The 13,125-nt window shown below is 44.1% G+C and overlaps 1 non-coding gene across 1 annotated transcript; it reads right to left on the bottom strand.

Moving 5' to 3' along the window:
- Window positions 1–11,150: 11,150 nt before the first annotated feature.
- On the bottom strand, window positions 11,151–11,225 carry Trnal-caa. The gene has a single exon. It is a non-coding gene; the product is annotated as a tRNA-Leu (tRNA).
- Window positions 11,226–13,125: the final 1,900 nt, after the last annotated feature.

Here is a 13,125-nt window from a genome sequence, read left to right as displayed (position 1 = left end):
CGGGCGTGTGCCAGCGCGGCGCTAAAAAGACCAACCAGGCCGAGGCCGCCGGCCGCTTCCTGCCTCACACCGGGTACGCCGCCGGACTGCACTACCGCACTGCCGTGCGGAACTGTTTCCGGATCGCGAGGCGAATCGGCCCGCCGCTACCCGTCTCTCGGTCGCATCTGCGTGGACTGCCCAGTCACTACGAGTTCCCCACTCGTGTACCGTCACTGTAGCTACTACCAAAGAAGAAATTATTCTACACGCCTAATGAAGATTGTTCACCGACACTGACCGTAAACCTACACTACTGGCCATTAAAATTGCTACACCAAGAAGAAATGAAGATAATAAATGGGTATTCATTGGACAAATACATTATACTACAGCTGACATGTGATTACATTTTCACGCAATTTGGGTGCATAGATCCTGAGAAATCAGTACCCAGAACAACCACCTTTGGCCATAATAACGGCCTTGATACGCCTGGGCATTGAGTCAAGCAGAGCTTGGATGGCTTGTACATGTACAGCTGCCTATGCAGCTTCAACACGATACCACAATGCATCAAGAGTAGTGATTGGCGTATTGTGATGAGCCAGTTGCTCGGCCACCATTGACCAGACGTTTTCAATTGATGAGAGATCTGGAGAATGTGCTGGCCAGGGCAGCAGTCGAACATTTTCTGTATCCAGGAAGATCCGTACAGGACCTGCAACATGTGGTCGTGCATTATCCTGCTGAAATGTAGGGTTTTGCAGGGATCGACTGAAGGGTGGAGCCACGGGTCGTAACACATCTGAAATGTAACGTCCACCGTTCAAAGTGCCGTCAACGTGAAGAAGAGGTGACCGAGACGTGCACCCCAGACCATCACGCCGGGTGGTTGGCTCTAAGCACTATGGGACTTCTAAGGTCATCAGTCCCCTACAACTTAGAACTACTTAAACCTAACTAACCTAAGGACATCACACACATCCATGCCCGAAGAAGGATTCGAACCTGCGACTGTAGCGGTCTCGCGGTTCCAGACTGTAGCGCCTAGAACCACTCGGCCACTCCGGCTGATACGCCAGTATGGCGACGACGAATACACGCTTCCAATGTGTGTTCACAACGATGACGCCAAACACGGGTGCAACCATCATGATGCTGTAAACAGAACCTGGATTCATCCGAAAAAATGACGTTTTGTCATTCGTGCACCCAAGTTCGTCGTTGAGTACACCATCGCTGGCGCTCCTGTCTGTGATGCAGCGTCAAGGATAGCCGCAGCCATGGTCTCCGAGCTGATAGTCGATGCTGCTGCAAACGTCGTCGAACTGTTCGTGCAGATGGTTGTTGTCTTGCAAACGTCCCCGTTTGTTGACTCAGGGATCGAGACGTTGCTGCACGATCCGTTACAGCCATGCGGATAAGATGCCTGTCATCTCGACTGCTAGTGGTACGAGGCCGTTGGGATCCAGCACGGCGTTCCGTATTACCACCCCGGACCCACCGATTCTATTCTGCTAACAGTCATTGGATCTCGACCAACGCGAGCACCAATGTCGTGATACGATAAACCGCAGTCGCGATTGGCTACAGTCCGTCCTTTACCAAAGTCTGAAACGTGATGGTACGCATTTCTCCTCCTTACACGAGGCATCACAACAACGTTTCACCAAGCAACGCCGGTCAACTGCTCTTTGTGTATCAGAAATCGGTTGAAAACTTCCGTCATGTCAGCACGTTGTAGGTGTTGCCATCGGCGCCAACCTTGTGTGAATGCTCTGAAAAGATAATCATTTGCATATCACAGCATCTTCTTCCTGTCGGTTAAATTTCGCGTCTGTAGTACGTCATCTTCGCGGTGTAGCAATTTTAATGGCCAGTAGTGTACATACACGTGATTCACACTTCATTTCTTGGCACAGCGTTCATACAATCACTTTCTCGAGCATTGCACTCGCGAATGACACATGTGAAAAAAGAATGGCTCAATCTTTCTACGTGAGCTTTGATTCCGCTCTAACTTCATCAAAATGGTCATCTCTCCATCTGTAGGTGGGAGTCAAAAAATATTATCTCAGTCGGAGAGGAAAATTCATGATTGAAATTTCGTGAAAATATTTCGCTGCAATGAAAAACGCCTTTTATTTTAATTATTGCCACTGAAACTCACGTATCGTATGCGTGGTACTCTCTTCCCTATTTCGCAATAATCCAAAACGATCGGCCCGTCTTCGAACTTTTGCGATGTCCTACGCCAGATCTGTGTGGTAACGATCCTGTCGTGCGCAGGAATACTGCAGAAGGGGCCGGAGAAGCGTAGTGTAGGCAATATCTCTGATACTGTTGTTACATCTTTCAAGCGTTCTGTCAATAAAACGCAATCTTTAGATGTTTCTCTTGACGGAACATCCACAACTAATGTTCGTCATCAAAGATAAAATCTGCCACACTTGTAAAAATTATTTATTTCCGAAAAGGAAAACCACAGCCCGATTTCAGTGTTTGTGTCCCATCTCCAGATGACATTAAAAAGTGTGTCCATAAAGGATGCATCAATGAGTTTAAAATATGTTAAAATAGTACACTCCTCGTACATAGTACGAAACAGGATATCCTCTTTAATCGTAGGTCTGCCAGAACGCCTTTCGCGGAAGAGGATTTTGATTTTCAACTTTGGGCAGTGCTTCCAGCGGGTCTGGTGGGTGAGATTGTATTACTGATCTTCCTCTACAAAAGACTTTGTGGCAGACGTAGCATTGAAGAGGATATCCTGTTTTGTGCTTTGTACCAAGGATGTACTATTTTAACATATTTTAACCTATTTTGAGCTCAGTAAGGTATCCTTTGTGCACGTGAAAATGGGACACAGTTCTTGGAACTGCTCTTGTTTCTCTTTTTAAAAAGAAATAATTTTTACAGCTGTAGCAGATTTTATCATTGATGACTTTTCCAGTAGTGGATCTAATTTAAGTTGTTCGTGATTGTCATCCCTAACTATTTAGTCGCAGCAACAACCTTTCAATTTATGAACTACCGTGTAAGTGCAGTTCCATCTCATTTCGGAAAACAGAAAAACTTGCAGTTTCGTGGGAGTTAATTTTTCTGTCGTCTTTTCCAAACTCTCAGCTGTGATAAACACGTGCTTCTGTGATTTTAAAGGTCTGAGTTATAGTAGTTCAATTAAAATCCTACGGGTTTGAGCCTCGTAGCTAAGAAACTATCAGAAGTAAAATTCTCACATAAAAATCAATATTTAGATACTATTGTATAGCTTGAGGTGGTATTCATGCGGTATTTTTAAATACCATTTTAACGTGGAATAAAAGTTGTGCCATATCGTTCATCATTTTATTTAAAAACAATATTAGTAAACTTTTTATGGTGTCGTCAATGGAGAGCTGTAGAAAAAATAAAAAGTGAACAGAAGCAACGGCGACACCCTTGAGTCACGACGAGGCCGTTGTCGATCGCCTGCTGCTTATGTTTCACGGCAACCCATCGCAACCTAAGTACACCGTGAGCCTCAATATTTATTATTTAATTATTTTTCCAAGTTTCAGACACAGGGGCTCCATAACTCTTGAAACTGAAATCAGTGTGTAATAAAAAAGATTCAAGACAATTAAGTTCAGTCTTTAAGAAAATGGTGTTTATGCTCAATGTACGAATAGAGCATTTTTAAAATTATATTGATTGTTACATTATTGTTATATACCTCCATCAAGAACAGATATTCAGCTTCAAAATGAATTCCAGTTCACTGAAATCCAATATAAGGCTCTGAGTTACAAGGCAGACAAATTGTCCCAGTCGGAAAAATTACGCAAAATTTACCTAATTTTTGCTCTAAAACTAGTAAACATTTAAGAGATGACTTTGTGATAGTTGTTTTCTTTTACAACAATTGATATGTTTAAATTATTAATGAATTTAAAAAATACCAAGTCAGTTTCCTCATTTCTCGTCCGACTTGAAATGGAATAGCCTGCAACCTAAATTTAATGCAACTTTGTTGGTACTCATATGGAGAACCTCACACTTTTGCGAGTTGCTATATATCACACTAAGCAAATATCTTGCTGAAAAACAAAATTGCATTTCGTTTCGATTTTCTGGCTATTTTACTAGACAGTAAACGACAGCATCATCTGCAAACAAGCTAATGCGGCTGTTGAGATTCATAACTCGTTTGTATAGGTTATACCAGCAGAGGGCCTATAACTTCTCCTTGGGGATCCCCAGATATCACTTCTGTTTCATTAGATGATTTTCCATCAATTGCTACGAACTGTGATATTTCAGGCAGACATCACGAATCCATTGTGTTGGGTCGGTAATGGAGCTGGCCAATAAAAATGGTTCAAATGGCTCTGAGCATTATGCGACTTAACTTCTGAGATCATCAGTCGCCTAGAACTTAGAACTAATTAAACCTAACTAACCTAAGGACACCACACACATCCATGCCCGAGGCACGATTCGAGCCTGCAACCGTAGCAGCAGCTCGGTTCCGGAGACTGAAGCGCCTAGAACCGCACGGCCACACCGGCCGGCGCCAATAAAAACAGCCACACATGTACAACAAGGTAACACATTAATAAGTTCATTTATATTATGTACACTTCATAATTGAGCTATACATAACTTCTAATGCGGTGGTTTCTTCTGTGGTACTGATATACGTATAAAAACAAAGTTCTTGATTGTAACAAACCGTCTTGAATGCTGGTACCCTTATATTTGTTGCTGACACACAGTAATATATAGTAGCATCGTGCTGCCTTGGTGTAATGTCCTCACTATAGTCACCCATACTAATTTTGATAAATCTGTAGATGCACTGGACCTGAGGGTGTTTCTCTGCGTGCAGATGCTTAAAAAGATGCGCCGCTCAATCAGAGTCGCAGAAGTGAGGTCATATCGATTTTTCTGGCAACATGTATGAGAGGGGCTACCCGACGGAGAACAGTGAGCGGAGGATAGTAAGTGTTGTGTCTAGACAAGACAGCCTAGACACAATGAGAGGAAGCCGAAAGGCACGCGCTAAGCTCACGCAGGATGGCGTGAGGTCTGAAACAGGATACGTAATGAATGCTATAAAGAAAAGTACGTAGCTGCTGGAATACTTAACTTTAATCCATCCTTGTGGTACATCGCTATTGACGATATAAGTGAGACTCCATAGATACATGCAATGTTACTAATAGCGCTTTGCTAGGTCGTAGCCATTGACTTAGCTGAAGGCTATTCTAACTATCTGCTCTGCAAATGAGCGAGGCTTCGTCGGTGTGCATCGCTAGCTACGTCGTCCGTACAACTGGGGCGAGTGCTAGTACGTCTCTCTAGACCTGCCGTGTGGTGGCGCTCGGTCTGCTATCACTGAAAGTGGCGACACGTGGGTCCGACATGTACTAATGGACCGCGGCCGATTTAAAGCTACCACCTAGCAAGTGTGGTGTCTGGCGGTGACACCACAGTAAGCATAGCGCACAGCGTCCACAGCCTATTGGGAATCTAGAAATATTGAATCAACTTGAGATATTCTGTCGATAGCACTCATTACTTCATCAGAATAAAGAGCCAGTTGTGTTTCATAATAACGATAGTTTGTTAACTCGAGGTAGTAATGTCTGAATAGATGGTTTTCTTCGAGGAGTTTCACAATGTTGGGACACAGTACATGTTCCAAAATATATTGTTATGAACTACATGACTAACTCACGACATTGTGCCACCTACGTGTACAAAGTAAGGTAGCTAAGACAGGCCACAACAAATACACCAAGAATGAATAAATGTATCGAGTTGCGGTTTTCACCAAGTTATAGCGGACAGCATGGCGAATTTCCTGAGGTTCGCAAGAAAATTTTGTTGTTTATAGTGGCCGAATTATCACACCGACTTAATTTCTAATGGAACTACATAATCTTTTCTGTTCTTTTGGAAGAAGTTGCTAAGAGACGGTCAACGGCATAACATGTATGTGACTTAATAAAAACAGCATCTAGATAACGGATCCGCTAACCACTGTTCCGCTATTAGGAATAGAAGTTCTACAAACGTCTGCCTTATTATATTAGATTTAAGCAGAAAGATAACTCAGATACGGTACGTATGTTTATTATCACATCTGTCACACCAGGTGCTTACAGTGATTCTGGAGAAACAAAACTGCACGTTGAATTTCATCTGTAGTTAACGGTAGCACAGGACTGTATTGTAAGCTATTTCATCTCTTTCGGACGCGTCAGTCTTCCCTAAAAGACTTCTTGTCTTATTTTTCACCAGAGATGAAAGTATAAAAGTGTTAAGTTTGATTAATGTGACGACCATTTTGCGTTTCCTAAACGACCGTTCCAATTTTCTCGAAATGGCCTCCTAAGGGGGCCTGTCATTAAATGTGCGGAAACGGACGTACATCCGTCATTTTGGTATCACACTGACTACCTTACGTTCAGTGGGGTATCTTTCGACAACTGTGGCAGCAGCACATATTGGAAACTCGAGATACTTGATTTACCTTCCCATTAATTAAAACGGGGACCAGTGACACGGGTCTTAAAAAAAAAAAAAAAAAAAAAAAAAGACGCATCAGATGCCGACGAAGAGTGTCGATTTCACCCGCTATTTTGAATCAACTTGTTTTTAGACTGACGATTAGTGCATACTGCGAAAATTGATTTGCTCTTGGTTTGTAAACGATACTTCTTCCGTAAACAAAATTCTGCATAGATGTGTCGCAGCACTTTGCACTTTCTGTAGATAACATTCGGAGAACGCATTGCCATGAAATTGTAGATGCAATGAAATATGAAGAGAAGGAAATGTGACGGATGTAGTGTTCGTAGAATAACGTTTGGTTGATCCCTCTCGTACTTTCGAGGTGCCTTTTAGTGAGATTTGAAAAGTGAATTACTGCTGCTAAAATGTTTGTTTCATCTGTTTCACCAGCTGCTCTTCTTTTTTTTGCGTATTATCCTCCACACTTGCAGTTTCTAGAACTTCTTTTAAGATGTTTGCGAAGAAATAACGTGAGTGCTTGGCAAGGTCTGGGTACTCTTCAGCATGCAACTGCACCGCTGCTCTCAATGACTTTATCGATTGTCGTGTACATTGTGAATGTTTAAATAGCTTTAGGAGCAAGTCAGCGCTCACTAAACTACAACCTGAAAAATCGTTCGAGAGACGATATAATGTATTTACCTTTTTCGACTGTCGTCAAGTCACTCAGAGTTACAAAATTCACGGGACTATATTGATCAAAATGTTGTTAAAACAGCGTGTGTAATATTCTGCTCTATAACACGTGACAATGCAGCATTCCTAGCGCACGCATTGTTCTCAGAAATGGACAGCATAGACTTTGTACAAGAAATTCGAGACTTGTCTGTCACGTTTTATGATATCAGTCGGAGTAAGTATCAGATCCCTAATCATCTTCGTCTGCGTACATACTCCACGAGCCACTGCATGGTGTCTGGGAGAGGATACTCTGTACCACTACTATTAATAGTATTTTCCTTTTCAGTTCCACTCGCAGATACAGCGAGGGAGAAACGACTGCCTTTATGCCTCTGTACGAGCCCTAATCTCTAATATTATCTTCATGGTCCGTAGCTGAAATGTTCGTTGGCGCTAGTAGAATCGGTCTGCAGTCAGTCTCAAAGGTCGGTCTTCCTGATTTTCTTAGAAACGCTGCTCGAAAAGGACATATTTGAGTTCTCGAAACATCTCCGTAATACTCGTGTGTTGATCGAACCTACCGGTAAGAAACCTAGCAGCCGCGTCTGGATTGCTTTGATATCTCCCTTAATCGGACGTGCTTTGCGGATCCCAAACACTGGAACAGTGCTCAACAACGGATCGCACTAGTGTCCTACATACGGTGTCCTTTACAGATGAGCCACACTCTCCTGAAATTCTCCCAGCTTTCCGAAGTCGACCATTCGTCATGTCTACTACAGTCCTTACATGCACATTCCGTTTCATGTTGCTTTGTAATCAACGTGACTGTCAATCAACACACTACTAATACGCATTCGAACATGAGTGATTTGTTATTCCCACTTATCTGCATTAATTTACATTTTTCTATCTTTAGAGACGCTGCTATTCATCGGAGCTACTAGAAAATTTGTCTAAGGCATCTTGTATCCTCCTATAATCAGTCAACGACTGCAACTCCTCATACTCCACAGTATCGTAAGCAGACAGACTGCTGCTTACACTGTCCGCTAGATCATTTATGTATACAGAAAATAACATCTGTCCTGTTACACTTCCCTGGGGCACTCCTGACGAAACCCTTGCCTCTGATGAAAATTCGCCATCGAGGAAAACATACAAGAAGTCTTCGGGCCACTCACATACCTGAGGACCTACTCCATATGGTTTACCTTCCTTAGCAGTCGGCAGAGTGGTACCGTGTCAAATGCTTTACGGAAATCTAGGAATATCGAATCCGTCTGTTGTCTTTCGTCCATGGTTCGCAGTATCTCATGTGACGCTCGAGGAAATGTTTTAGATTTGAAATGAGAATATGTTCCAGGATTCTGCAGCAAACCGATTGGTATGTAATTTTGCAAATCCGTTGTTTCATCCTTTTTTGCATTCGCATATGACTCTACGCTAGGCGGAGATTTGCGATAACTTCAAATGGTTCAAATGGCTCTGAGCACTATGGGACTTAACATCTGAGGTCATCAGTCCCCTAGAACTTAGAACTACTTAAACCTAACTAACCTAAGGACATCGCACACATCCTTGCCCGAGGCAGGGTTCGAACCTGCGATAAGTGCAAGCTCAGTAAGGGGTCAGCGCAATAGAGTGTTCTTTGTAAAAGCGAACTGGGATTCCATGAGGACCTGGAGACCTGTTTGCCTTCAGTTCTTTCAGTTGTTTCTCCAGATCGGCTACGTCCACCATACGGGAGTTTGTGCAATGGTCAAACGACAGTACCTTTCACGGTTCTCCTGCGCGAACGATTTCTTAAATGGGAAAAGTTAAAACTTCATCTTTATAAGGGTAAACAGTTTAAATATTAAAATGAAAGAAGAGAACTGTGCGAGTTCCGCTGCCGAGCAGGGACGTACGTGGGAGGGCCGCAGCTGGCGCCGCGCAATAGGCGGCCGCCTCGAGAGCGGTGTTCGCGGCAAACAACACGAACTGCGGCGAGGCTGGGTGAGTGGCTGGCTGCTGCCTGCACGCCGGCCTTCATTGGCCCTCTCCTCTTCTCTCGCGAAACGCATTGTGGAGAGGTGGGTGGCGGTGGCCGCGATCAAAGGACCGCCCCTCGCGAGCACTCCCGGCTGTCGTGGAGGGCCGCGAACAATGCCAACTCCGGCTGTGCGCCCGGGGCTACTCAGCAGCCGGCACCTGCACCGGCTGGGCCGCACGCCGCTCCCCGCCCACATTCGCGTTTTCCCCGTTCTTATCATTTCCTCATCTGATATTACTAATGACCTTATCAAAGCCTTGCTGCTTAAGCAAATTTAACTTAAGCGTACTGCCCATACGGGCAAGCAGAAGCCCCGTAGGTGGAGCTGCGCTCTGCCAAAACTACGGCACGGTAGTTTTGATACACTGGATAAATGATGTGGTAAATCTAAGATTAACGGTAGTATTTGCAGCATTGGTAGGGAAAGACAGTGTTGGTAGCATCGGCAGGAAAGACACATAAATGAGTGTGAAAGAGAGAAATTGGGAGCCAGCCATTTCTCTTTGTTTTTTTATTTGTTTGTTTCGCACATAATTTGAATCGAACATTATTCAGTACTCGTCCATTCTATCCTTGAAAGGTCTCTGTTGGATTCCTTTCATGTTAATTTCTTAAATCTGTTGTCATTTATGGCACAAATTCCACTTCTAAATTTACTGTGGTGTTTCTGACTCTATCTGGGAAGGGACTGAGCAGTCGAACGCGTTACTTTTACACATAGACAAGAACGATCTGTCACACTACTACACTTTAAAACACAGTTTATATGTTATTCATGTCACACAGTCTCATACGGAACCTACATCTGCTTTTTTTTAATATACTGTATATGATAAGATACTGTCATCCCCCTTCCCTTCTGTGTGAAAGGATGAATGAGCAAATGTATGTCTAGTTGCATGCTTGATGGTAGCAGACAAGCCTGTCTGCTGGAGAACAGTAGGACCAACATTGGAACAGGTAGCTACGCTTTCTAAAAGCAAAGAGGTTTCTATTCTTGGTACGGTCCTGTCCGTCCCGTGTCATGTTGGCATAGGAAGCTGCCTCTCTGGTCACTTCCGTTTGTATCTGTGAAGCACCCTCGGTAGGGGCCCACGGCCAGTCCGTCCGTGGCGAGCGTCTGAAGTGCTAAGATCTCCGCTAAGTCCGTAGGACAATGGAATCTTAAATTCAGCCTAATTGAAAATTTAATCACCTTTATTTCAGGTTTAGATCTAAAATATCTAATGTTATCTTAAATTGCAATGCAGTGTAATTCGAGTGTGAAGTTCAGAATATCTTCCAGCAGTTGCTTCGTCGCTACTTTGTGAGTAAACTGGAACCACGTGTTGATGACCCGTAACTCTAACTAAGATCATCAATCTTAAATGCGAATGTGCGTGAGATTATAACATCTCGTCTTGACAATATTTTTCAGTACAGCAACTTTTCTTTACGTTCAACCCACGTGGGGTAAGTACACCCCACAGTAAATTTAGAAGTGGAATTTATGCCGTAAATGACAACAGATTTAAGAAATTAACATGAAAGGAGTCCAACAGAGACCTTTCATGCTTTATATCCTTACAGAACATAAATTGCTTTTTATAATTATAAAAAATTATTTGACCACATAACTTCTCCGCTATTATGTACCCAAAGCAATTTTTTTGTTGCAAGTACAGTTGAAATGCACAAACATAAAATATACATATCTCACCACATTTTGAAATCAGCAGAACCTTCTCCATCGTGATCAAAGGTAAGAGTTTCCTGTATTTATTGGTAAATGCGGAAGTTGTTTATGAATAACTGAAACGTGTTTCATACGAGTTCCTTGAACTATTGAAGCGATGTTTGATATATTTTCGTGTTGCTTTTTTTTTTCATTCTCCTTTTTTGTTGAGGTAACTATGTTTCCCGGCACTATATGATTAATCTCTACTGAAAATTCCTGGCAGATTAAAACTGTGTGCCGGGCCGAGACTCGAACTCGGGACCTTTGCCTTTTGCGGGCAAGTGCTCTACCAACTGAGCTACCCGTGCACGACTCACGCCCTCACCAGTTTGGAAAGTAGGAGACGAGGTACTGGCGGAAGTACAGCTGTGAGGACGGGGGGTGAGTCGTGCTTGGGTAGCTCAGTTAAGCCGGCACGGTAGCTCAGCGTGTTCGATCAGAGAGCCGGTTGGCCTCTGTAATAAAAAACTGAGTGAAAGGATCAACAACGAACATGAACGAATGTTATGTGACGTCCGCAACGACCAAACACAACGATCAACAACGAACAAAATGAAGAAAAAAAAAGTTGGTAGAGCACTTGCCAGCGAAAGGCAAAGGTTCCGAGTTAGAGTCTCGCTCCGGCACACAGTTTTAATCTGCCAGGAAGTTTCATATCAGCGCACACTCCGCTGCGGAGTGAAAATCTCATTCTAAATCCATACTGTTTCCATCATTTTTACCACAACATCCCTCTGTCTCACGTTAAAATTCAATAATTTACGGATAATGTTCCGAAGGCTACCCAGCCATTTATACACACATCAAAAAAAGTTTTGCATTACCTCGGTTCCCAGAGTTCCGGAACTTGTACAGAAAATTAAAATAGAGGTCAACATAAACATAATTTCCGCCCTTTTTATTGCTCATGAAAACCACACATTGTATGTTTTGCCACCATACAGCGAGAGTTCCAGAAGTGGTGCTCTAGATCACGGTACACACCGGCACCTTTAATACCCTGTAGCACGTCCTCTTGCATTGATGCATGCCTGTATTCGTCGTGGCATACTATCCACAAGTTCATCGAGGCACTGTTGGTCCAGATTGACCCGCTCCTCAACGGCGATTAGGCGTATAGCCCTCAGAGTGGTTGGTGGGTCACGGCGTCCATAAACAGCCCTTTTCAATCTATCCCAGGCATGATCAACAGGGTTCATGTCTGGAGAACATGCTAGCCACTCTAATCGAGCGATGTCGTTATCCTGAAGGACGTCATTCACAACATGTGCATGATGAGGGCACGAATTATCGTCCATGAAGACGAATGCCTCGCCAATATGTCGATGAGGTTGCACTATCGGTCGGAGGATGGCATTCACACATCGTACAACCATTACGCCGCGTTCTATGACCACCAACGGCGGTTCGTTAGCCCCACATAATGCCACCCCAAAACAGCAGGGAACCTCCCGCTGAACAGTATGTCTAAGGCGTTCAATCTGACTCTAGTAGCTTCCAAACACGTCTCTGACGATTGTCTGGTTGAAGGCATATGCAAAACTCAGTGAAGAGAACGTGATTCCAATGCTGAGCTGTCCATTCGGGATGTTGTTCGGCCCATCTGTACCACGCTGCATGGTGTCATGGTTACAAAGATGGACGCCGGGAGTGCAATTACGCGTCGTGCAGCCTATTGCGCACAGTTTGAGTCGTAACGCGACGTCCTGTGGCTGCACGAAAAGCATTATTCATCATGGTGGCGTCGCTGTCAGCGTTCCTCCGAGCCATAAACCGTGGGTAGCGGTCATCCACTGCACTCGTAGCCCTTGGGCGGCCTGAGCGAGGCATCTCATCGACAGCCCCTGTTTGCATCTCTTCCATGTCCTTACAACAACGCTTTGGTTCACTCCGAGACGCCTGGACTCTTCCCTTGTTGAGAGCCCCTTCTGCCACAAAGTAACAATGCGGACGCGATCGAACCGACGTATTGACCGTCTTGGCACGATTGAACTACAGATAACACCCGTACCTCCTTCCTGGTGGAATGACCGGAACTGACCGGCTGTCGGACCCCCTCCGTCTAATAGGCGCTGCTCATGCATCGTTGTTTATATCTTTGGGAGGGCTAGTGACATCTCTGAACAGTCAAAGGGACTATGTCTGTGGTACAATATCCACAGTCAACGTCTATCTTCAGGAGTTCTGGGAAGCAGGGTGACATTTCACC

This window comes from Schistocerca piceifrons, chromosome 5 (assembly GCF_021461385.2).
Source record: "Schistocerca piceifrons isolate TAMUIC-IGC-003096 chromosome 5, iqSchPice1.1, whole genome shotgun sequence".
Classification (NCBI taxonomy): Eukaryota; Metazoa; Arthropoda; class Insecta; order Orthoptera; family Acrididae; genus Schistocerca; species Schistocerca piceifrons.
This window is presented reverse-complemented; position numbering and strand designations above follow the sequence as displayed.